Here is a 22,363-nt window from a genome sequence, read left to right as displayed (position 1 = left end):
CTTCTATGTGTGCTGCAGAGGCAGTTGCCTATCTCATCACTAGCCTATGACAACCACCTTAAATGTGTACTGGCTGTGGGGACGTGGACTGCTGGGTTAATGGTTTGCTCATTAGGTCCTGTACACATTAGTCTGTTTTGTATAAAAACACAACTGCAGCAAAAAATGAATATACACTAAGAAAGCCAGTGTAAATGCTGCATTGCACACCAGAGGAACTGTACAGAGTGGTAGAATGCAGCAGTTTTTAGGTCTTGCCTGGCGTTAGCAGCGCGCATGCGCTGATCTCGCCATGCGAGGACTTCTTGGAATCAATACGGTTCCAGAAGTCGTGTCTCTGCTCCGCCTGCAATTTTCATTGGCGTGCGTCATTTCTTGTCAGTAATTATGCTGAACAGAGTTTGTTTATTGGACCTGAGGGTTTTTAGTCCCTCCTGGTTGCCACCCTTTCCTCTTTTGGCCCCGCCCAGCGGGACTGGATATTTTACTGGCTTCGTGACACTCTCTCCTTAATTACTGGGTATAGGCACTTTGTTTTTTCATGAAAGAGAATGCCTTTCCGCAATGACGACAACTTGTTTATTTTTGCATCGCGCCTTCACTTAAAGTGAAAGCGCAATGCAAATGTAAACAAGCAGTTGCCTTTGCATAATGTTGAGAGCTTGTGTGTATTGCTGTGTGCTTAAACTTTCCTTACAGGTGCCCCTTGTTTGAGTGCGTGTTTTTTGCCATGTGCTTAAACTTTCATTACGGGCGCTCCTTGTTTACTTTACGTGCGCCGTGTTACATTTTTATTTAACTCTTTCTTGTTTTTTATCATTATCTTCGTCTTTCTTACAAACTCTCTTGCCGCGCTCCTCAATATTGCTTTAGCTCGTGGTCAGATACTGTAAAACAAACCCGCTCCCCAAAACTGCTCACCGCGCCTGATGATCACTCTATCTTGTTTTTTATCGTTATCTTTGTCATTCTTTCAAACTCTTGCCGCGCTCCTCAATATTGCTTTAGCTTGGAGCAAGATACTGTAAACCAAACCCGCTCCCCAGAACTGCTCACTGCGCCTGACCAAGGTAAGCACCGGACAGAGCAGGCACATTTTGGCATTCCTGATGGGTGCCCCTGCTGCCTCAGCGCACGGCGTTCGCAGGGTGCTATTGTCCTCCCTATCGGCCCTTAATAGAAGACTCCAGCCTGCACAGCCTTTTGATGCCGAGCGAAGAGCAATCCACTTTGAGCGGGACAAAGGCTGCAAAGATGGCAGATTAGATGAGTCTGGCTGTGTTTGAAAGGCTCCCAGGCTTCATTTGAATACAGTGAGCTCCCAGGCTTCTTTAAGTGTGAATGAATGTATCATCCTAAACTCGGGCCAGGCTGAGGAGGTATTCAGCCTGTGAGAATGCCCAGGCTACGTCAGCTAAAGGGTTGGAAATACTAACACTGCCAGTAAAAATAATCTAGTAGTACTGTGGGTTGCCGTACGCGCCCCTACCCTGACTCCTGGGCGCTGGGCAGGCTGTCACTGTGCGGAGACCCACGCTTCTGTGACGCAGTCTGCGCATATCGCTAATGCTTCCTACTGTTTTTTTTTAAATAAAAATTGTCCGGATTTGCAAATGTGAGCCACTTTTTTGAGCTACCCGATTCATTGATGGAGGCCACTTTTATTATGTTAACCAAGAATATTTTCTGTCCCAATCACTCCCTGCCACTGACCGGGGAACTTAAAGAGGGGCACGTTTAAAGCCAGATCTAGCGCATTACTTGGTAACTGGCTGAAGGTATAATGCCAGCAATCTGCTGAATGATGGTTTTCCACCTGTAGGGAAAACCTGAAATTCCACTGAATAAAAACATGTAATATTACCCAAAATAGCCAATTTTGTGTGTGGGTGGTGGGGGGGGGGGGGTTCTTTTGCCCCATTTTGACAACCACCTGTAGAGAAAACCTGAAAACCCACTGTTTAAAAACATATAATATTACCTAAAAAAGCCCATTTTGTGTGTGTGCATGTCCAACACATACACAAAATGAGTTATTTAGCCCCATTTTGACAAAAAGGTTTCATGACTCAGATTTATTTGCCCCATTTTTTGGTACATTGGGTATGGGCAGAAGTGGGGAACATTGTACAGGCCATAATGTTACACCTATAACCCGCTCCGTTGTCGATTTTTGGGGGCTAGGACACACAGACCCCTCTTAAGAGCTTAAAAAGGCTGTGGGGAATACATGAAAGGGCCGTATACCAAGAAAGGAGGCGGCCATCTGCAAACTCTCTGTGAACAAACTGTGTTGCCTTTAATGTCTCATTGTGTCGAGGTTGTTCATTGCTCCATGCATCATTTCCTGTGTCTCCCTTTTCCCCCAAGCACTCTCCCACCTTGCTCCTTTCAAGTGCAAACACACGAGAGAGAAGCAACACTTTGAACTGAAGCACACACACTGCTTTCCAGTACACACACAAACTGTATACAAACAGAGGAACCCACAAACAGAATACCGCCATACAGCAGGAAACACCAGAGCATTAAACGCACACATAACACTCACCAGTCTACAGTCCAAAAATGCACCGACACAGAAACAGGAGAAAAACAAATAAAGAGAAAAAAAACTGTTGCAGACAGCATGTACACAGAGAAACACGTATGCAAATATACACCAAATCATTAACACTAACAGAAGGGAACATACGTATAAAAGACAAACAAAATACACGCAAGGAGAAGCACGTACTGCACAAACAAAGTGAACATACATGCTTAGGCACAAAACCAGGTTAGAAACACACGCAGAGACACACACACAATCCCGCACACGTATCAACAGTGTACATAAATACCGACAACATCCACGTAGTCTGTTTTTAGGTCTTGCCTTTCATTAAGTTAAAGCCATTTGCTTTGCTATACAATACCATTAACAAAGCAAATGGCTTTAACTTAATCAAAGGCGAGACCTATTGCATTTTCAAAGCTTGGTTCTCATCTCATCACTCTTGCGCCCAGCATTGTTAAAATGGACCTGTAACGTCCAAAGTAGATGTCGAGATTCCTGCAGTTGTCTAGCAGCGCATTACCTCCTCGTCCTGTCTTCCTCGCCACAGTAATTACCCATGAGCCTCCGGCTCCACACAGAACTCCAAGAACAAAAACAGCGCTCTAGTCTCCCTCTCCCTCCTCCAAGATGGCCCCTAGTGGCTCCAGCCAATCCCATAAAGGGACACAGAAGCACCAACACGACCTGTTCTTTTTTTCTGCACTTCTCCGAGTGCTGTGTTCCCTGCTGGTCAGGTGAGTGGGGCTGGGGTCCTGCTTGAGCAGCCCCTTATGTCCTTGGGTATCAAGTTGGGGGAAGTAGTTTTCGTGCTATTTGTGTTATTAATTGATGTTTTTGATTAGCGTCTTTCTTTCTGTTTCAATTTTGTGTTTCCCCCTTCTTCTGCCTGCACGCCTCTTGTCCTGCTTTAGCGGACTTTCGTGGCATCTATTTGCGGCTGGAGTCGTTTTTCGACTCGTGCTGGGCGCATGGGTTCCTGCTCTGCCGTTTGTATGGGTTTCATTCCGGCCGCGCGTCCTGCTGAGCGGACGTAGCGCGGCCGGGTGCGTTTGCCCTGGGCCCCGGAGTCTCCCGTTGTCTGTGTAAGTCTTTCCTGCCTTTCACTCTTGCGGGTACGCTTGGTCTGGGGGCTCCCGGTCGCGCTTGGTTCAATTTCCCGGGGCCGAGTGAGCTTGCTATGGGGGCCGGAGGCTCCCGTTCTCTTCTTACCTGCTGCCGGTTCTGTGCTATGGTGCGGGGTGAGCGCCTTCGGGTCTCCGTTACTCCTGCTGACGGTGTCGATATGGGGCTGTCTTTGCGCGTGCGCGCGGATCTTCATGCTGCCTTTCTGTTAATGAAAGTCGGGCGGGGACTGGTTTGTAGGGTTGCCTGGCAACCTCAGAACTTTTTTATGCCGAGCATATTGTCCGTTCCTTGCCTGTATTCTTTCCGCTACTTCCCTCGTGGGTGGCTATGATGGAACGTGGTTCACCAGAATGTCCTGCTCTTGGTTCCTTGGTAGTGGCTTCTAGGTTCTGGAAAGCTGGTTCCTTCTTTGGACATTGTTACAGCGATTGATTTATTCTGCTGTGGTTGCAGCATTGCAGGGTCGGGTTCCCGTCCCTCCTGCTACAATGGCACGGGTTGATGGCCCTGCTGCTGCTGAATCTGGGAATGAGGTAAAGGTTGATGTCAGGGGTCGCTTTGTACGTGGTACCGACCTGTAGGTGGTACTGGGTCGCATTACAATTCCTTGGTGTTTCCTTCTGTTCTTCCTCTGGTGGACGCTCTGTTTTCACTGTCTCGGCGTCCTGAGCCTGATTCTTTGACTGTCAATTCTTCTATTTGGGGAATTGGTTGTTGGATGGTATGTTATGTACGTGGGATCTTTTCCGCGTTTTTTGTGTATACGCTGTCCTTTGCTGGACTTTGTTGGTGACTTCCCGTTCTTGGTTGGGGTTGAGTCCTTGATGACGGTTTATCCTCTCATGGGGCTGTTGTTTCTGGGGATTCCTCTCCTGTGGATCCTGTAGATCGTAAGATGGTTGGTGCGGTTGGGCGCACTTTTGCGGCTGCTTCTCTCTCTTTCAGGGCTGCTGCCTATTCCTCTTACGCATTCCAATCCTAGCTTCAGTATTTTCGGTCTTTGGCTGGATTGTTGGTCCGAGGGGTGGATGTATCTGCGGCTTTGTCGTGGATGATGCAGCGGGTTCGTCTGATTTCTGATGTCTCTTTGTTTCATTGGGGACGGCGGCCTCTGTGGCTGGGTCTTCGTTTGCTGCGGGACATCTTTTGTGCCTCCGCTCCTGGATGTCTGATGCAGCGCAGTAGGGTCTCCTGATGGTATTCCCGTTTTCTGGGGTCTAATTGTTTGGGTCCCCTTTGAGGGACATGGTGGTGGCCTGGACGTGCTGGTCGCTTCCGTGCCTTTGGTAACCAGATGTTTTTTTTTTTTGGTCCTTCTCGTGGGGGCCATGCATGGTCAGCCCTTTCGTGGGAGGGGGCGTGGCCGGGGTGATCCTTCCTTTGTCTAGTCCCGGTTCTCCGGTGCTTCTGCCTACTCCTCTCCCGCTTCACCATCCTGGCTGGTTCGCTCCTGCAGTTGGTCCGGTTGGGGGTCGCCTCGCTTGCTTCATGGACTCTTGGTGCAAGACTGTGTCGGATCTATGGGTGCTACAGGTGGTGTCCGGAGGTGTGCGTCTTGGATTTACCCTGTCTCCCCCTACCTGTTTCAGGCCCGCTCCTTGTCCCAGGGACGCTCTGGGGCTGGTGGCTCTTTTGGAGGGTGTTAAGTCGTTTATTCTGGGGTCTGCCTTGATTCCCATATCCGTGGATCAGTTGGGGTTGGAGGTTTGTTCCTTCCTCTTCCTGGTGACACGACGCACTGGGGTTCTCAGATCTCCGGGGGAGATTCTGGCCTCCATGGAGTTGTATGCTGCTTTTCTGCATATGCCTGTTCACCCGGATTCTCGGTGGTTTCTCCGGTTCTGCTTCTTCTCTTCGGGGCAGCGTTGCATGTCCGGAGGGTGTGCCTTGTCCTGATGCATCGCGGCTTCCTGGTGGATGTTCCGGGGTCCTCCCTGGTTCCTGCGCGGCACTTGACTTTTGTTGGGGCTCTGTTCATGTCTCCATTGGGACTGGTGTTCCTGACCCCTGCTCGGATTCTGTCTCTGTTGTCTGCTGTACGGTCCATGTTATCGGGGCCTTCTCATCCTGTGAGCTTGTTGTTGCGGGTTCGGGGCCTGATGTCTGCATCCTTGTTGCCCGTTCCATGGGCTCGCCTTCACACGTATGCCTTGGTGTCCCTTGTTTTGTGGCTTGGGTCACCTGTTCCATGGTTGTGGGTGTTTTGGTCCCCGTGTCCCCGGCGGTTCGGGTGGTCCTGGTGTGGTGGTTGGTTTTGGGTCATCTGTCCGGGGGCCGCCCGCTTCTGACCGTCTCTGGGGTTTGGCCTCGGTCGGTGGTGTTTTCCGCCTCCGAGGTGCTGTTGCCCGTCCTGTTGGGTCTGTTGGATTTTCGGATCTTCTTCTGGGTCGCCTTGTGCGGTTCCGGACGGACGGTCAGGTGGTGATGTATTATGTGATCCTTCATGAGGGGTGCTGGGTTCACTCCCTCGGTTGCCTCTACCGTCGGTTTTGTTGTTGGGCGGTGGTGGACCTGGCTCACTGTCTTCCGTTTACCTGCCTGGTGCGGTGGACACTATGGCGAATTGTCTGCACCGGGTGCTTCCTTCCATGGGGTCTTTGTCCCTCACATGGTTGATGTTCGGGTGCTTGCGGGAGCTGTTTTGCTGTCTGATTGTGGGCATGTTTGCCTCCCGGTACTATGCCAGGCTCCGCTGCTTTTGTACGATTATGCCTTGCCGGGATGCCTGAAGGGTGGACGCCCTGTTCCTTTGACCGAAAGGCCTGTTATTTGCCTTTCCTCCTTTTCCCTGATTCCGTTGGTCTTGCAGGTGATCGGTGGTTGGGGTCATTTGTCCTTCTGGTTGCTCCGGGGTGGTGCCGTCGTTCTTGGTATCCCCTATTGCTGGAATTGGCTGTGTCTCCGGGCTGGATGTTACCGTTCGTGCTTTATCCTCTGTTGGATCCTCCTCTACCTCTGCCTATGTTCCGGTCCCTGGGTCTGCGGACCTGGATCTTGGGTGGGGATCGCTGATGCGTGCAGGTTGTTCTTTTGCGGTTGCTGGCGTCGTTCGGCTATCTCGGAGGCCTTTTACTCTTAAGTCCTTTGCTAAGCATTGGGTTGACTCTGCCTCTTGGTGTATGGGTCGCGGGTCTGTCATTGGATTCTTTGGCCCCTACTCGACTTCGGGACTTTTGGGTGATGGTTTCCTTTTGGGCTTGACCATTTCCACTCTCGGGGCTCGTTGGGACGCTATTTGGGCATTCATGTCCTGCCTTTGGTTCGAGGTTTATCCTTTGATGGCTCGACTTTTTAAGTCGCTTTCTTTCCAACGTCCCCGTCCTATCTTATGTTCTCCTCCTTGGGACCTTCCTCTGGTGTTGCGTTCCTTGCAGTCGGATCCTTTCGGGCCTTTGGTGTCGGTGGGCCTGGAGTTCTTGGCACTCACAGTGGTGTTTCTTGTGGCTCTTGCCTCTGCCGGGCGTATTGGTGAGCTGGGTGCCTTCCTGCGGTCTGCTCCAATTTTGGTCCTTTGTCTGATCGTGTGTTTTTGCGCCCTCATCCTACGTTTATTCCTGGGGTGGTTTCTTATTTCGCCGTACTGCTGGAGTGGTTCTTCCGATTCTTTGTCCTGGTCCTTCCTCGACTGCGGATTGCCTTCTCCTCCTGTTGGATGTGCGTCGTGCTGTGTTGGTTTTTCATCTCGCACTTCTTCCTTTTGTGAGGTTGACACATCGTTTGTAAATTTTGGTTTGTCTCGTCAGGGCCTGTAGCCCTCCGTGTCCACTGTCAGTCGTTGGATTATGGGGGCCATGCTGTTGACTTCTGGTTCTGTTTCTGTCCTTCGCCCTCTTCCTGTTCGGGGTCGGTCCTCCAGATCTGTTTCTGTATCGTGGGCCACTTTTAAGGGGGTGTCCATGATGGATGTTTGCCGGGCTACCACTTGGTCGTCCCCGCATACTTTCATGTCCCGTTGTCGCCTTCGGATTGGGGGTAGGGGTTCTTTTCCTTTGCCTCTTCTGTACTTTCGGCTGGGATTCCTTGAGGTGTATGTTTCTGTGGAAATGTTGTACCTCTTGTGCTTGGAATATGTTTCTCTGCATGATTTCTGTGGAGTGTTTTCCTTGCATGAAGCTGATTGCTTTGGTATCGGCTCATGGTTAATTACTGTGGCGAGGAAGACAGTACGAGGAGGTAATGCCCCGGTTACTTCCCGGTAATCTTCATTACTCCGAGTCCATGTCTTCCTCGCCACAGTAAAGTTTCCCTTCCCTCCCGGCCCTGGTGGTGGCTTCATGTCTGCGGCTTGGTTCTTCAGGTCGTGTTGGTGCTTCTGTGTCCCTTTATGGGATTGGCTGGAGCCACTGGGGGCCATCTTGGAGGAGGGAGAGGGAGACTAGAGTGCTGTTTTTGTACTTGGAGTTCTGTGTGGAGCCGGAGGCTCATGGGTAATTACTGTGGCGAGGAAGACATGGACTCGGAGTATTGAAGATTACCGGTAAGTAAGCGGGGCATTCCCCCTCCACAATTACACTACACCGGAGAGATTGTTGCTCTTAAGAGAATTTGGTTGGACACATTCGGGCAAGTCCGTCTTCCATTACAGTGGCAGGGCCGTAGCGCCATTTGAAGCATTACCTGTGTTGCTTTTCCTGCCTCTGCTGCGCTGGCTGTGTTGAGGTGTTTCTGTGCTACAGGAGGTACACATTTTTCTTGTGATCTAGTTTTTTTGCTTTCCACAAGAGTTATGAAATATTGCACCGCTAGGCCGTTGTTCGTCCGTAGACAGTTGTGTACAGAGACTCAGTACTCTGCGGACAAGGAAGCGGTGAGCTGAGTACAGTTAAAGTCTCTTGCTCCTCCAATGCTTGTAGACTCTGCCACCTAACACACCTGCTCTTTCTGTTTAAATGAGTCATTATCATGCAAATGTTTTTTTAATAACAAATATATTGCTTTTGCAGCGGTATTGGAATAAGCAGTCAATTGATCTAAAGGAAGTAAATTGGTTTGGTTGATATTGTTGCGATAGCTTGTCAAATTATAAACTATCATTTTAATTTCATTAAAAGTATGTGTTCAATCAAGCAGAATTAAAGGTGTACACTTTTAGAAAGAATCTATACTAAGATACCATTTCCTTTCATAAATCTAGGGTTTCGCCTAGACTTGCATTTCGTAAGATGAGACCTGGCAAAGTATGGGCATTTCTTATTCTCTATAGACATCAAAACTTCGGGTGTATTTTGTAAGGTATTTACTTATTTGCATGTTTTATATAGTGAAAGCATGTCGTCATCAACTGTTCATAGAACTTTAAAGTACTATAACCCTACAGACAACAGCAACAACAAAATCATCAGCACAGCGCCACCTCTGCATCAGTTCACAAACACCAGCACATCACCAATTCAGCTCCAACACAGCATCAGCACATCAACACCTCATTAGCAAAACCAGTAGCTCTAGCTAAACACTTAAAAGGTCCCAAAGGTGAGACCTATTGGCTTTGCCAATGCTTGTTTTTTTGTATCCGATCGGTATGCACGTTGCGCATATGCTGTCCTTGTGTTATTTAACTAATCTATATGTAAGCTGTGCATGCACTGTCCTTGTGAGTCTATTGTGGTCTATTCTTCACATGTCGTTAGCTTTTCCTGATTTCACTTTTTACCCTTCCCGCTCATTATACGACAGGCATGAATTAAAACCTCATATAATGAACTTCAATCCAAGGTTTCAACAACATCACACCCTTATGAACAGTGTTTAATGTCTGGCAGGATTTACATGAAACAACCGCAAAGCAATGCAATCCCAATAACAGGATGGCAAGAAGCCTTAAATCAACGTTCATTTTGCTCCTAAAGCCATATCTGTAAGACACCTGTTCTCACATCGGAGAGGCTCAGAAAGGAGTCGCAAATCAGCATCCACATGGAAGGCCTAGTCGGACACAGCTCATAGGTTTCCTAATTACATATCTGAGATGTCGGCACAGACTGTATTTATTTAGTATTCTAGCACTTGCTGTCCTGGAATTGTAATGTAATACCTTGAACTACAAGTACCAGCACGCAAAGCAGAGTGTTGGACGGGATGAGCTGCTTATGCTAGGATCTGGTCTACTCTGGACTGCTGAATGAACTGCAGAGCCTAATGCAGCAGGTACCCAATAGGAAAGCTTTGGGGTTAGATGCTCTCCACGTAGCAAAGTTTAAACGTCTCAATGCAGAACCTTTGTTTCCACTTTGCTTTCATCGACCTGGCCAATGCCAGATCACTGTTTTTAAAAGAAATGCAAGCCACACAGCCCTGGGTCACGCTGGCCAGCTCACTTTTATACTAAGACACACAGATGTGTGTATGTTCATTGGCAAACAGATTTGCTGCAGTAATTTTGGACTTAGCCCTATCATGAAAACATAGATTTCTACAGAGCACCATATAATTTAAGAATTTCTTGGCAGGGTTCATATAGAACGCCACCTTTTATCCATAGGCTCAGGTCTTTCTTCTTTGTATGGAAGCGGCACTAGTTGTTCTGACCCCAAAAATCCAATTTTATCCGCTATGCATAAATCTTGGCAAAGGGGACATTGCTTACTAGATTCAAACTCGCGTTTCCACAACAAGGCTCCCCTATGGAATAATTCAGGTATACGCATTAACCGTCAAACTCTATCTTGGCCTTTGTGGCAAACAGCAGGCATTAACTCTCCAGGCCAGCTTCTTCATATTGGGGATTTAAAATCTTTCTCGCAACTAAGGGAGGAATTTAATGTTCCTGTACAACATTCTTTCAAATACCTTCACCTCCAATAGTAATTGAAGAAACATTTGGGATCGCAACCTTAGTCGTTTCAAATCACACCAATATTATCCTGTTTAAATACTTGGGGGAAAAATAAAGGAGTGACTTCTGGCCTTTATAAAACCTTTACGTTTAACCTCTTTTCAAAATCCCTCTCTCATAATCTTCACCCTAAATGGCAATCCCGTTTATCAAACTATTACACATAGGATGAGTGGAAACAGCTATTGGAGAAGCTGCAAAAAGGAACCCGTGAACCAAGGCTTAAATTTTGTTTATTTAAAATACTCCATGATTGGCATTGGTCGCCAGTCAAATTGCATAACGCTGGCCTACTTTCACATACTAATTGTTGGAGATGGTCCAATTGTGGCTGTGGCACAACTCACATTATCTGTGAATGCCCAAGTATACAAACTTTTTGGAACTATGTTGGTAAAACTTTGCACTCCACAATGCCCATACATTTATAACTCACACCTGCCAATATTCTTTTTCATGAGTTACGTCATTCCCCAAATCTCTCTAAACCACAATACCGCCTTTTCCACACTGCCTTGGCTACAGCTTAAATATGTATTTTACGTCATTAGAAATTATCCTCTCCACCCTCACAGGAAGTGTGGCTATTAGCCGTGATACAAACAGCTTCACATGAACAAACAATCTATATCAGGATCAAACTGACATATTTCTCCAAACCTGGTCACCTTTCCTAAAAACGAAAGCTGATGATACCACTAATTCTGCAGTTCCTCTCACTCCACCCAACCAAGGAGACTAGCTCATTGTTCTACATCTTTGTTTATTAAGTCTTTCCTATTATTAATTGCTCTGTTTCTTTCACTTTTCCCATATTCATTTCATTATTACCTTCCCTCTCCTCCTATTTTCCTCCCCCACCTCTCCATATCCTGACTCCAACCCTCCACATTACCCTTCATATTTTATTCTTTTCTCCTTTTCTCTTATTTACACTATTTTACTATTCTCTTCCAAATCTACTTTGTTTTAAACTTTTTGCAAGGTATTTTCCTATGATAACACATTTCTCTATGATTATTATGATGATCTCATATACAGTCACTGACTCATCTTTATATTTGTTCTATTTATATTTAATCAATTAACTCAATAATATGTGCTATTTCAATTTCTAATTTATACCATTTACATATATTATTTATTATCCTCCTTGCATGTTCCTCCTCTCCCCTCCTATTACTTTTCTCTTCTTTTCTGCTTTTTCACTATTTATTTTTTAATTATGTAATTATTTAACCACAATATATTTATTTATATATTCCATATTCATATGCTTTTATTCATCAACAAATGTCATGTATCTATCGTTACTTTTTATCCTGCCAGAATTTCTCATTTATTTATTCACAATGTATTACTGCCATCTTAAACTTATTCTCTTGATGTATTTTCAGTGTAAAATTCAATACAAATTTTCAACACAAAAAAAATAATTTCTTGGCAGTACTGATAGCAAAGGATGGCTCATTAGCGTAGCCACTCACCCTGATAGCACAGAATGCATTTTTGCTACTTTCTGTAGACCCTTTTTTGGTACTTTTATATAGAGCAAACTCAGTCCAGGGGCATTGGAGTGCTTTACATGACCACCAATTACAGTGCACAAGGTCAGATTCTTTTTTCCTTTTAGGAGTAGGGAGATTTAATGATGTTCCCAGCCCTGGATGTTGAGCCAAGGTCGGGACTCAAAACTGGTTCTCTTGTCCAAAGCCGTAGCTTTGGCCATAATATCACTTTCTTTGCCTACTAGACCCCAACCCCATTCCTCATCTGCTTTTCTCCACCCTGTGCCTTGCCTTAAAGCCTTCCTCGACCCACTTTTAGCGCAAATTCTTCCCTAAGGCATTGGAGTGCATTACATGACCACCAGTTGGTTGTATGGCATTACAACGCGGGCTTTTACCCTGCTTGCCATTACAATGCGGGGATTACAACGAAAGTCGTTACAACGACTTTCGCTGGAGGGCGCTGGATAGTGGAATAGTTTAATTTTCTATTCCAACTCCAGCCCACGTTGACAGTAGGGAAGGTGTTGGATAGAAAATTAAACTATTCCCTATCCAACAGCGCCCTCCAGCGAAAGTCGTTGTAACGACTTTCGTTGTAATCCCTGCATTGTAATGGCATTGCGGGGTAATCCCCGCGTTGTCATGGCTGTTCACCCACCAGTTTCATTACACAAAGTCGCATTCATATATTAGACACTGGGAGGTTAACTGATGTACTCAGGATCACAGGATGATCATTGAGCCGACGCTGGGATTGAAACCTCGTTATTACACATGAATTCCTAGATGACATTGGTGTGCAGCTGGGCGTTAGGTGGCTCTGTTGCTGAATTTCAATGTGAATGTTCTCCTAAGAACCCCGTCTCGCACCATCTTTGGGAAATGCTCACACTGCATTTTAGGATAGCATTACACCACCCAACTTGATTGTCAACAATAAGCCGCCGTTCATAGCTGAGTGGTTGCTAATAATTGATGTATGATAAAACTCCTGATTCCACTGTGTCAGTACACTGGTACTGTTAGGCGACTTCTTTTGTAACCCCCAGCGCCTAGCCTCCAATGTATTCATGTTGATTACACAAATATAGAATACTTTTCTAAAATAGCTGTAGTGTTGAGGAAGCTGGTAATCAAGAAGAGATCCTGCTAGTACATTTGTCATTTCCAAATATACAAAACAATTAGGCGTCTTACTGTGACTAAATCTAAATTATTAAATCTACCATCTCGCAACGGTGCCTATGTTAGAGGCATTGTACCTCCCTGCACAAAAACAATCCTGAGAGGCTTTGTTCTCTTTCTATGTGCTCTGCAAGATGCAGCACAGATAGAAAGAGGAAAAAATTTGATGAAATAAAGATTTTTCTCCTCTTTCGCTGTGCTATTTTACCGACTAGAACTTTTGTCCAAACGACTCTTCTGAGTTACATGTATACTCTGTTTCGACGCCAGCCAGGCCGAGTACTTCTGACTGGAGCCCGTGTTTTTTCAGTGCTGGAAGTAGATGGGCATTTTATGCCATTGATGTCCGGAACATATAAGGAGAAGCTGGGATCGATATCAGTCACTACAATTTGCCATCTGCCGTTTATTTGCGAATCAGGACCAAGAACCCTCTGCCTTTTTGGGGATATCAGAGGCAAATAAATTGATATTAGGGTTCGTAGATGACACATTATAAGCCTTGAGGAAGTCACAGTGGTGACGAAACGCGCGTTGGCTGTTTCTTACTTTACCTGACTAAGAAGTGGGACTAAGAATACATCACAGAAATCACAGAAATTAATTTTGTTTTTTGTGAATGTTTAAACTTTGGTTGTGGTATTAGTGAGGAAGAATTACTTTCCATTGACATCTACTTGCGAATGAACACTTGTAAGACATGAATGATATCTGTCTTTATACATAACTCGTGTGATAGAAAGTTTGACTCATCATTGTGGTATTGGTTTCAGCTCTAAAGACTGTTCTGTTAAACTATAGAAATGAATGATTAGAGTGCCGGGGTATCTGCTCTGTGTATAGATCTGGGAAATTATTCACTAATTTTCTTTTTATCAATAAAGGTAGAACCCAAATTCATGCTATTCTTGTGAAGGATAGTATACTAGAATTATCTACTGCAGAAACGATTAAGTATTACTAGAATTGTATTCCTTGCTATAGTAAATCAGAAGTAGTTAGTACTAATATTATAGATTATTTTTTGTCCTCTTGCAACCTCCCTCTGATTTCACAATTTGATAGACCTAACCTTGACTCACCTATCACAATTGATGACATTAATACTGCCATTAACTCCCTGAAATGAAAAAAGTCTCCTGGTCCAGATGGCATCCCTGCTGAACTTTACAAAACCTTCTGTACTCTACTTACACCATATTTATTTCAATTATTTACTGAATTTAGTAATACTGCCCCTTCTAAACTTGATAAAGATCATACTATAGTGTACAAATATAGTCTAATTTCACTAATAAGTCAAGATTGTAAAATCTAAGCAATAAATGTAGCCACTAGACTAACAAAAAGTTTGAACATTGTTATTCATATAGATCAAACAGCTTTTATGAACAATAGATACTCTGTTAATAATGCTAGACTTCTAACTCATATAATATAAGCTATTTTTTCCATGCCTCTCCCTTCTGACCTTCTAGCGCTAGATGTCAAGAAGACATTTGATTTAGTTCATTGACAATTTTATTTCAAATACTGTCAGCTTTTAATTTCAGTGAAGCCTTCATTAAAATGGTTCGAACTCTTTATTTTCATCCCTCTGCAAATGTGGTTATTAATGGCCATTCCTCTACGTCCTTTAAACTATTTAGGGGAACTAGAAAAGGATGCCCATAATATCCTCTTCTCTTTCTGTTAGCTGTATAACCTTTTCATTCTCTTATTACAAAGACCGATGAAAATGAAGGTGTTGTAATTAAAAATATTAGTCTTAATGCAGCTGCACATGCTGACGATGTTTTCATATCTATTAGTAACTCAGTTAACACCATTCATAATGCTCTAAATATTATACCTCAATTTGCTATAGTTCTGGGTATAAAGTAAATATTAGTAAGACTGAGTTTACTCCTCTAAATTTTCATTGTACTCCTGCTAATTTAAACAATACAGATATCGTATGGCAAAAACAGAAAATAAAATATCTTGGTATGTTTTCAAATTCTATGAAAAAATGATTACCCTGAATTGGGATCACTTAATTAAAACAATTACTGATAAAATCAATAAATGGTCATCACTGCATATAACATGGTCGGAGAAAATTAAATCTATCAAAATGGTCATTGTTACTCAAGTAGATAGAATTTACATAGAACAATATCTAAATGTATTTGGAATAACAACATCAACAAGAATAAGGTAGGCAAAACTCAAAATTAGTCAAATCAATGGTGATCTTGGCTAACCTGATTTCTATAAATATTGCAAGCCTTTAAAAAAAAGATTCTTTATGGTTTCAACTGATTGATCCATTACTTTCTCCCAAATGGATTTTTATCGAACACACTTTGGCACATCTTTCCCCATTACCAGTACTACTCTCTATATCTAACTCTAATACAGTATTGAAATCGTCAGCAATTATTACATTGACTTAACTAATGCTATTAATATTTAAATCTTTATTTCATCTTCCTATTTCTGCCTCCAATTCTCTTTTGATTGAGCTTGGATGGAAATTGGGATAATTTATTTATATGATATTTGTGAATGTGGTGTATGTTAAATGTTTTCAGAATTGTAGCGTTTTTTTGTTACCCTCTTCAGACTACCATAAAAATGTATTTTTATATAAAACCATTAAAATCGACAAAACCCTGAACAATAAACAAAATGCAGATTTGTTATCAATTTCTGAAATAAAGAATTCTTCATGAAGTTGAAGGCAATCTGGTTATCTAACATTTCTGGTTGACTTCCAGTTGCATTATTTCAAACAAATATACATATATTATGTCATTGTAATCTAGTTGGTGGTTCCTAAGAACATGTTATTTTTTATTGTTCAGTTATTTCAAACTTCTGGTCTGAAGTTTGGCATGTTATTACTAAAATACTACTTATATCTGATACTTTATCTTACAGATTGATCATATGTAAATCTCATGATTTAACCTATACAATGTCTGATTTTAATATCACAATATTTATATTTTTTGTTATCTTCAGCTCCTAAATCAATAACATCCAAATATGCATCTTTATGTTTGGTTCATACTTGGTAGTCTTGGATAACCTAAACTAGGCAGCATGCCAATTTAGCTAAAGCTGGATCAACTGGCAATGCTCCTTTTTAAATGTTTTGGAACCCAGTTATTATTTACATATTGAAGTACATGTGATAAATTTAGAAATGTATTATGTTAGATTGTTCAAACTCAATTTATCATATAATTGCTTTTATTTTAGCTCTTTGGTTATTTCTTTTATTTGCAGAATCATTTCGACATTAATTATTAATCGATGCGCTAATGAACATTTAATTGACTATACTGTAAACATATTATTCTCTTATGTAAGTTGCACCGTTTCTAAAATTTGTAATGTCTTATATTACTCTAAAAATGAATAAAATCTTTTGAAATTAGAATATCTAAAAAAAAACACATTCTGACCACAACTCAGTCCAAGGAGGAATATTTCACATCTTGCCACGCTTATTTACAGAATTTATTTATCTGCATGGTAATAAATATCAAAATGAAAATATTAGTTTGTGAATATTATATTTCTAATAATATTATATATCGAGAGGAATCAATAGATTTGTACCAGTGTTTAAAGGCATGTGTAAGTATGAAAAAATTGCTATATCTTCTTTTGGCACCTGAAAGAAACACATTCATATATATCTGAATTATAATACAATACTTGGTTGTGGTACCGTTGCACAAACAGAATCTATTAATATGAGGTGGCCATCGGTAAAGATGATGCAGTCTTTGTTCCAGCCTCTTCACTGGCACTAATGGAGCCCCACGGGGCCTAGAACAGGGTTAATTGATCTGCAATGTGTTAAAGCTCAGGTGGAACAAGGAAATGAGGTAATTCTATGTTTACCTAAAAGGACAGCAACTGCTGCAGCAGTTCAGCTAAATCATAGGCCATTATTAAAAACACATTTAGGCAGAACATAAAAGGGTTTGAAATACATGTATGGCTGTAGCACATTTGGTCTTCACAGCCTCAGAAGAATACTGTCTTATGGGAACAATGGTAGCATTCAGGTATTTCATCCTTTTCAACAAAGAGGGCCCTTAGCTCCCTCGGGGCCCTTCCTAAGGACGGAAAGAGATTGGAGTGCACAGCTTCAGCAAATGGAAGGCTGAAAGCATTCATATTATGCCTTGATTCCCTTTCGAGTTGCTCACACTGTACTACTTTTAATTGATTGTTATGTATGATTCTCACTAAGAGACACCAGTGTAAACATCAGATTCTAAATCTGGTTATTCACTCCTATGATGTAGCAACAGTGAGTGACAAAAGTGGTCCCCTATCTTTGCTAAATCAGAAAGAATTTCCAGGATGGTCTGACAGGGCTCTCCGAAAGCCTGTCAGTACAGCTCTGGCTCACTGATGAAACACAGAGGACAGGCAGAGCGAGTGGTGGGGCTAGGTGTCAGGTAGCCATATATATTGTTTTCATTTGGGACTGGGAGGAGAATCCATGTTATTTATGGCTCCCCTTACTACTCTGCTTCTGTATAACAACTGAAAGCAGGGCCAGATGATTTGGGGGGCCATACATAATATAAAATTATACATCTGTAAAAAGTGAATAACGAGGATGTCTTTACCTCTGGGTCTGAGTGACTTCATACACAGCTGTAAATGAGTTTCCTTCAGAATTAAAAATAAGTTATTCTGAAAGAAATTATTTTGCAAGTTATATAAAGAGACAAATGTCATGAAAATGCCCAGGAATGTCTGCCTCTATGTGGTCATGGGATTCCTCTATGTCTGTTATAGTCCCAAGTTAGGCCCATGTGCTGAAGCAGCTAATTTCTTACATTGTTCTCACAAATAACATTTGCAGCTGTGACCTTTTACACATATTTGCATGCACAACAACGTTGGATTCGTTTCTCTGAAACAAAACTTATTTTTACATCTAGCTTTGTACAACGTTATCACAATGCCCTGAACATCATGTGCAAGGTCTCGTTTCACACTACATACAAACATCATCATTATCTTCATCCACGGGGGGACAGGGCTATCTACATATCCATGACATCACTAATCTATATGCACATCGCAAGGCTGCTTTCTGTTTTAAATGATGAGCATCCCAATACATTAGCAAAGGAGGAACTTCCGCTGACACCGAGGTCCTTGCATGCTGAGAAGTCACCACTCAGCGGTCTGACATCTTGTGAGGGGTGTCCAGTTTGTGACCAAGATGGGGTTCTTCACTCTATGCCATCAGGTAATGGGGTTAGATAGACCTTTGGGGGGATTCTTAGTTCTACACCTACACACACTCTAGGTACACTTAGAGTATGGTTCACATAATTGGAGTACTCTCGATTACTGCCTTGTTTTATATGCCTGCAATATACATTGTTTTAGCACCATGGTAGAACTCTATCTGTTATTTATACTTTTGGTGCTTGTAATCACGTTTATCTGCTTCTGTCTACTGATCATTGCAGCACATGTTGTTTATGCAAGAATAAGGTTTGTACAATAAAATTTATTGAAAACGTCCCACTGTGTATTCTCTGTGTATTCTCTGTATATTTCTCTGGAAATAAATGAGCACAAGTGAATGAGCGAAAAGTTCTGCACAGTTTCCACGATCATGGGAGGCACATTGACTCCCCAGCTTAGAGAATGGAAGGCGGGAATGGATATGTACATGGTGGCAGAGAGGGTTACATAAAAAGCAAGAGACTGCCAACGAAATTCCGTCATTTTTGACCCATTAGGAATCACAGAAAGTGTTCAACACACTTTCATAGGTGACGTTTTGTGATTTCCTAATGGCAAATCGCATGAATTCGCAATTTGGAAATTGCAAATGGTTTATTAATACATCTGGCCGTTAGCTTCATATACACTGCATCCAGACATTGTTTGCTTTATCAGCAGCAGGAATGCGTACACTCTACAGAGCCCGTCATGCAGACCCCGTCCCTAGATGGCGATGAGAGGGAGGGTCTAGGATCGGATATAACGGTAGATGGAATCAAGCAAGCTATAACATGATTGTGTCCTGGGAAGACCCCGGGCCCAAATGGCCTCTCTGTAGAACTCTATAATAGATGCACGGATCTTTTGGGCGCACACCTCCTGGCGTTTTTTCAGGATGCATCTCCGGAGGGAATTCTGCCCTTAAATCTCTGCATGGCCAAAATTATCCCTATCCACAAACAAGGGAAACCCCCCAGTGATTGTGCATCCTTTCGCCCCATTTCCCTCCTTAATATGGAGGTGAAAATATTGGCGACGATTCTTGCTTTGCGCCTTCGCATAGTCATCACTACTCTGGTGCCCCAGGACCAGATGGGCTTCCTACCCAGCCGTGCGAACAGACTGAATTTGCGTAGGACCCACAATTGGCTCATGGAGGTACAGTATCGAGAGGAGCCGCATTTGCTCTGGTCCCTAGACGCAGAAAAAGCATTTGACGCGGTGCATTGGCCCTTTCTGGAGGCCACCCTGTTTAAATGTAGCATTGGCCCCAATTTTAGGCCCTGGATGGGCCTCTTATACACGGACCCCCGTGCAAGAGTCAAGGTCAATGGCCAGGTATCCAGAGATTTCCCTATTGGAATGGGCACCCTACAGGGATGTCCGTTGTCCCTGCTACTCTTTGCCCACACGATAGGGATAGTAGCTTGCGAGATTCGGTAGCGATCGGAGATTCAGGGGTTCCAAATTTCGTTAACAGAGACTCAGGAAGAAAAGATCTTGCTCTATGCGGATGACATCTTACTATATATTACCCACCAGACGACCACAATTCCCGCCTTGTTTGATCTTATGGGCCGGTAAGGGACGTTCTCAGGATATACTATAAACTGGCACAAATCGGTCGTATACAGCCCACGAGCCTTGGAGGCTTGGCCCACTCTTCCCAGGGCCCTGCAGATAGCACAGACTGGGTATACGTATCTTGGGATTTATCTCACCACAGACAAGAGGCTCTCGTACCAGGAAAATATCCAACGGGCATCACTACCTTTGCTGTAGATGCACTGCGGTGAAAAGCTCTCCCCCTCACGATCCTAGGCCGGGCGGCTATGTTTAACATGATCATCTTGCCCCTTTTCCTTTATGCCCTCCAGAATGAGTACTTCCCCCTCTCCAGGCAGACCTTCCGCGTGATAGATGCGGAACTACGCCCCCTCCTATGGCTCAGGAAGCAGCCGAGGATTGCACTGACTACATTACATCATAACCAATACAATGGGGGGATCTTCTTACCGGATATTGAGGCCTCCTACTGAGCGAAGCATTTGACCCCAGTGAATGAATGGATACATGCCACGGCAGACCACCCTACCTATAGGCTTAAAAGAGACACCATGACGACTCGCCTGTGCATGTTTTATCTCTATGGGGGACGAGGCAGGGGATGCCTATTCATGGCCCCTCAAGTCACGCTAGAGGTTTGGGACAGAGCGTCAAAGGCACTAGGATGGGCACACGAAAACAACTAAACAGACATCCCTCTGGAACTGTCCCTGGTTAAAGGAACTCCACAAACTGAGGGGTTTCAAGGGGTGGGACGCCATAGTCATTTCCACTATATGGGATATTGTGGTTAAGGGCAAACTTAAAAGCTTCTGTGCACTGCAGACAGATTTTGGGTTGCACACCTCCCAGTTTTTTAAGTATGCGCAGCTGCGACATGCCTGGCTGGTGGAGAGTTTGTCATCCTCCTCACTGTAAGAGTATGCTCCACCAGAGGGACGCCTACTACAGGAACACATACTCACCCAGGCAGTATCAGGGACATACCGGACCCTGAATAATAATGCACCAGACAGACTGGGGAAACTGAGGGAATCGTGGGAACTGAATTTAGGTAGTCTAGAGAACGTTGACTGGGAAGCAGCCCTAATGCACCATCGGGAGGTGGCCATTAAATCCCACCTTCGGCTTATTCAATATAAGATACTACACAGAGTCTATTATGATAGTCGGCTTCATCGTATGGGCCGCACCAGTGACCCACATTGTTTGAGATGCTGCCAGGGACAGAGGAACTTCTACCATACCATTTGGATCCGCCCTATCATAAAGTCATATTGGGAAATGAGCTGGGGGAACTGAGCAAGGTTTTAGAAGTGACAATGCCACTGGACCCCACATTCATACTGTTGGGCATACCTGGAGATGTAGATCTGGGCCATCTGCAGCTAATCTTCGCCTTGTTGGCTTTAGTGGTAGTGAAAAGGGACGTAGCTAGAACATTGGGGGGCGGCATTGACTCCCCAGCTTAGAGAATGGAAGGCGGGAATGGATATGTACATGGTGGCAGAGAGGGTTACATACAAAGCAAGAGGCTGCCCACGAAATTCCGCAGGATGTGGGGCAAATGGAGGACATACTATGGGCTAGATGGAGAACTGGGAGATGATTAGTTGGCCTATAGTGGGTGCATTTCCCTTTCATCAAGACAGCCGGTTGGTTGGTCTCCGGACACTTTGGAAGAGGAAAACACGGGGATGCTTCTGCAAAGATCAGTGAATGGGTGGGACCTGCAGATCCATACAGCCCGAAGAGGGGAAGAGGTGGGAACCAATGTGATGTGGATTATATATGTACATTTCTTCACGCATGTAACCAAATGTGACAAGCTTCTTATTGTTTTTTGTTTGCCACAAAATGACATGAAATTATTATTTTTTTTAAATATTGTTTAGTAAAACATTACAAACCACACAGACTATAGAGAACCAGCCAATCACAAATCTGCACTTTTGTGATAGGCAGGTAGTACATGGGATCGGTCTCTGCACCAGAGTCCCCTGTAGTCGCCCAGTTACTGTGGGGGTACCCCAAGGATCAATCATAAGTCCTTTGCTGTTCAATCTGTACCTAACTTCGTTGGCTAACGTTATCAAATCATACGGCTTTGAAACCGTATCGTATGCCGATGACACTCAATTACTTATCACATGCAGTCCAGACTACTCTGGCACCTGTCCCCATTTCAAAAACTGCATGATTGACATAAGTAATTGGATGAGTAACAACAAACTCCAATTAAATGGCAGCAAAACTGGCATCATCCTGTTTGGCAAGGCAGAGGAATTCTGGTCAGAAGATTGGTGGCCCCTGGAATTGGGG

The 22,363-nt window shown here is 43.8% G+C and overlaps 1 protein-coding gene across 1 annotated transcript in view; it reads right to left on the bottom strand.

The window, feature by feature from the left end:
• The window catches only part of FAM149A (family with sequence similarity 149 member A), a 427,025-nt gene that overhangs the window by 189,405 nt on the left and 215,257 nt on the right, over positions 1 to 22,363 (bottom strand). The gene's annotated exons all lie outside the window — the stretch shown is intronic.

The sequence above is a fragment of the Lissotriton vulgaris genome, chromosome 3_1 (assembly GCF_964263255.1).
Source record: "Lissotriton vulgaris chromosome 3_1, aLisVul1.2, whole genome shotgun sequence".
Classification (NCBI taxonomy): Eukaryota; Metazoa; Chordata; class Amphibia; order Caudata; family Salamandridae; genus Lissotriton; species Lissotriton vulgaris.
Note: the sequence above shows the minus strand (reverse complement) of the source record. Positions and strands in the feature narration are given on the sequence as shown.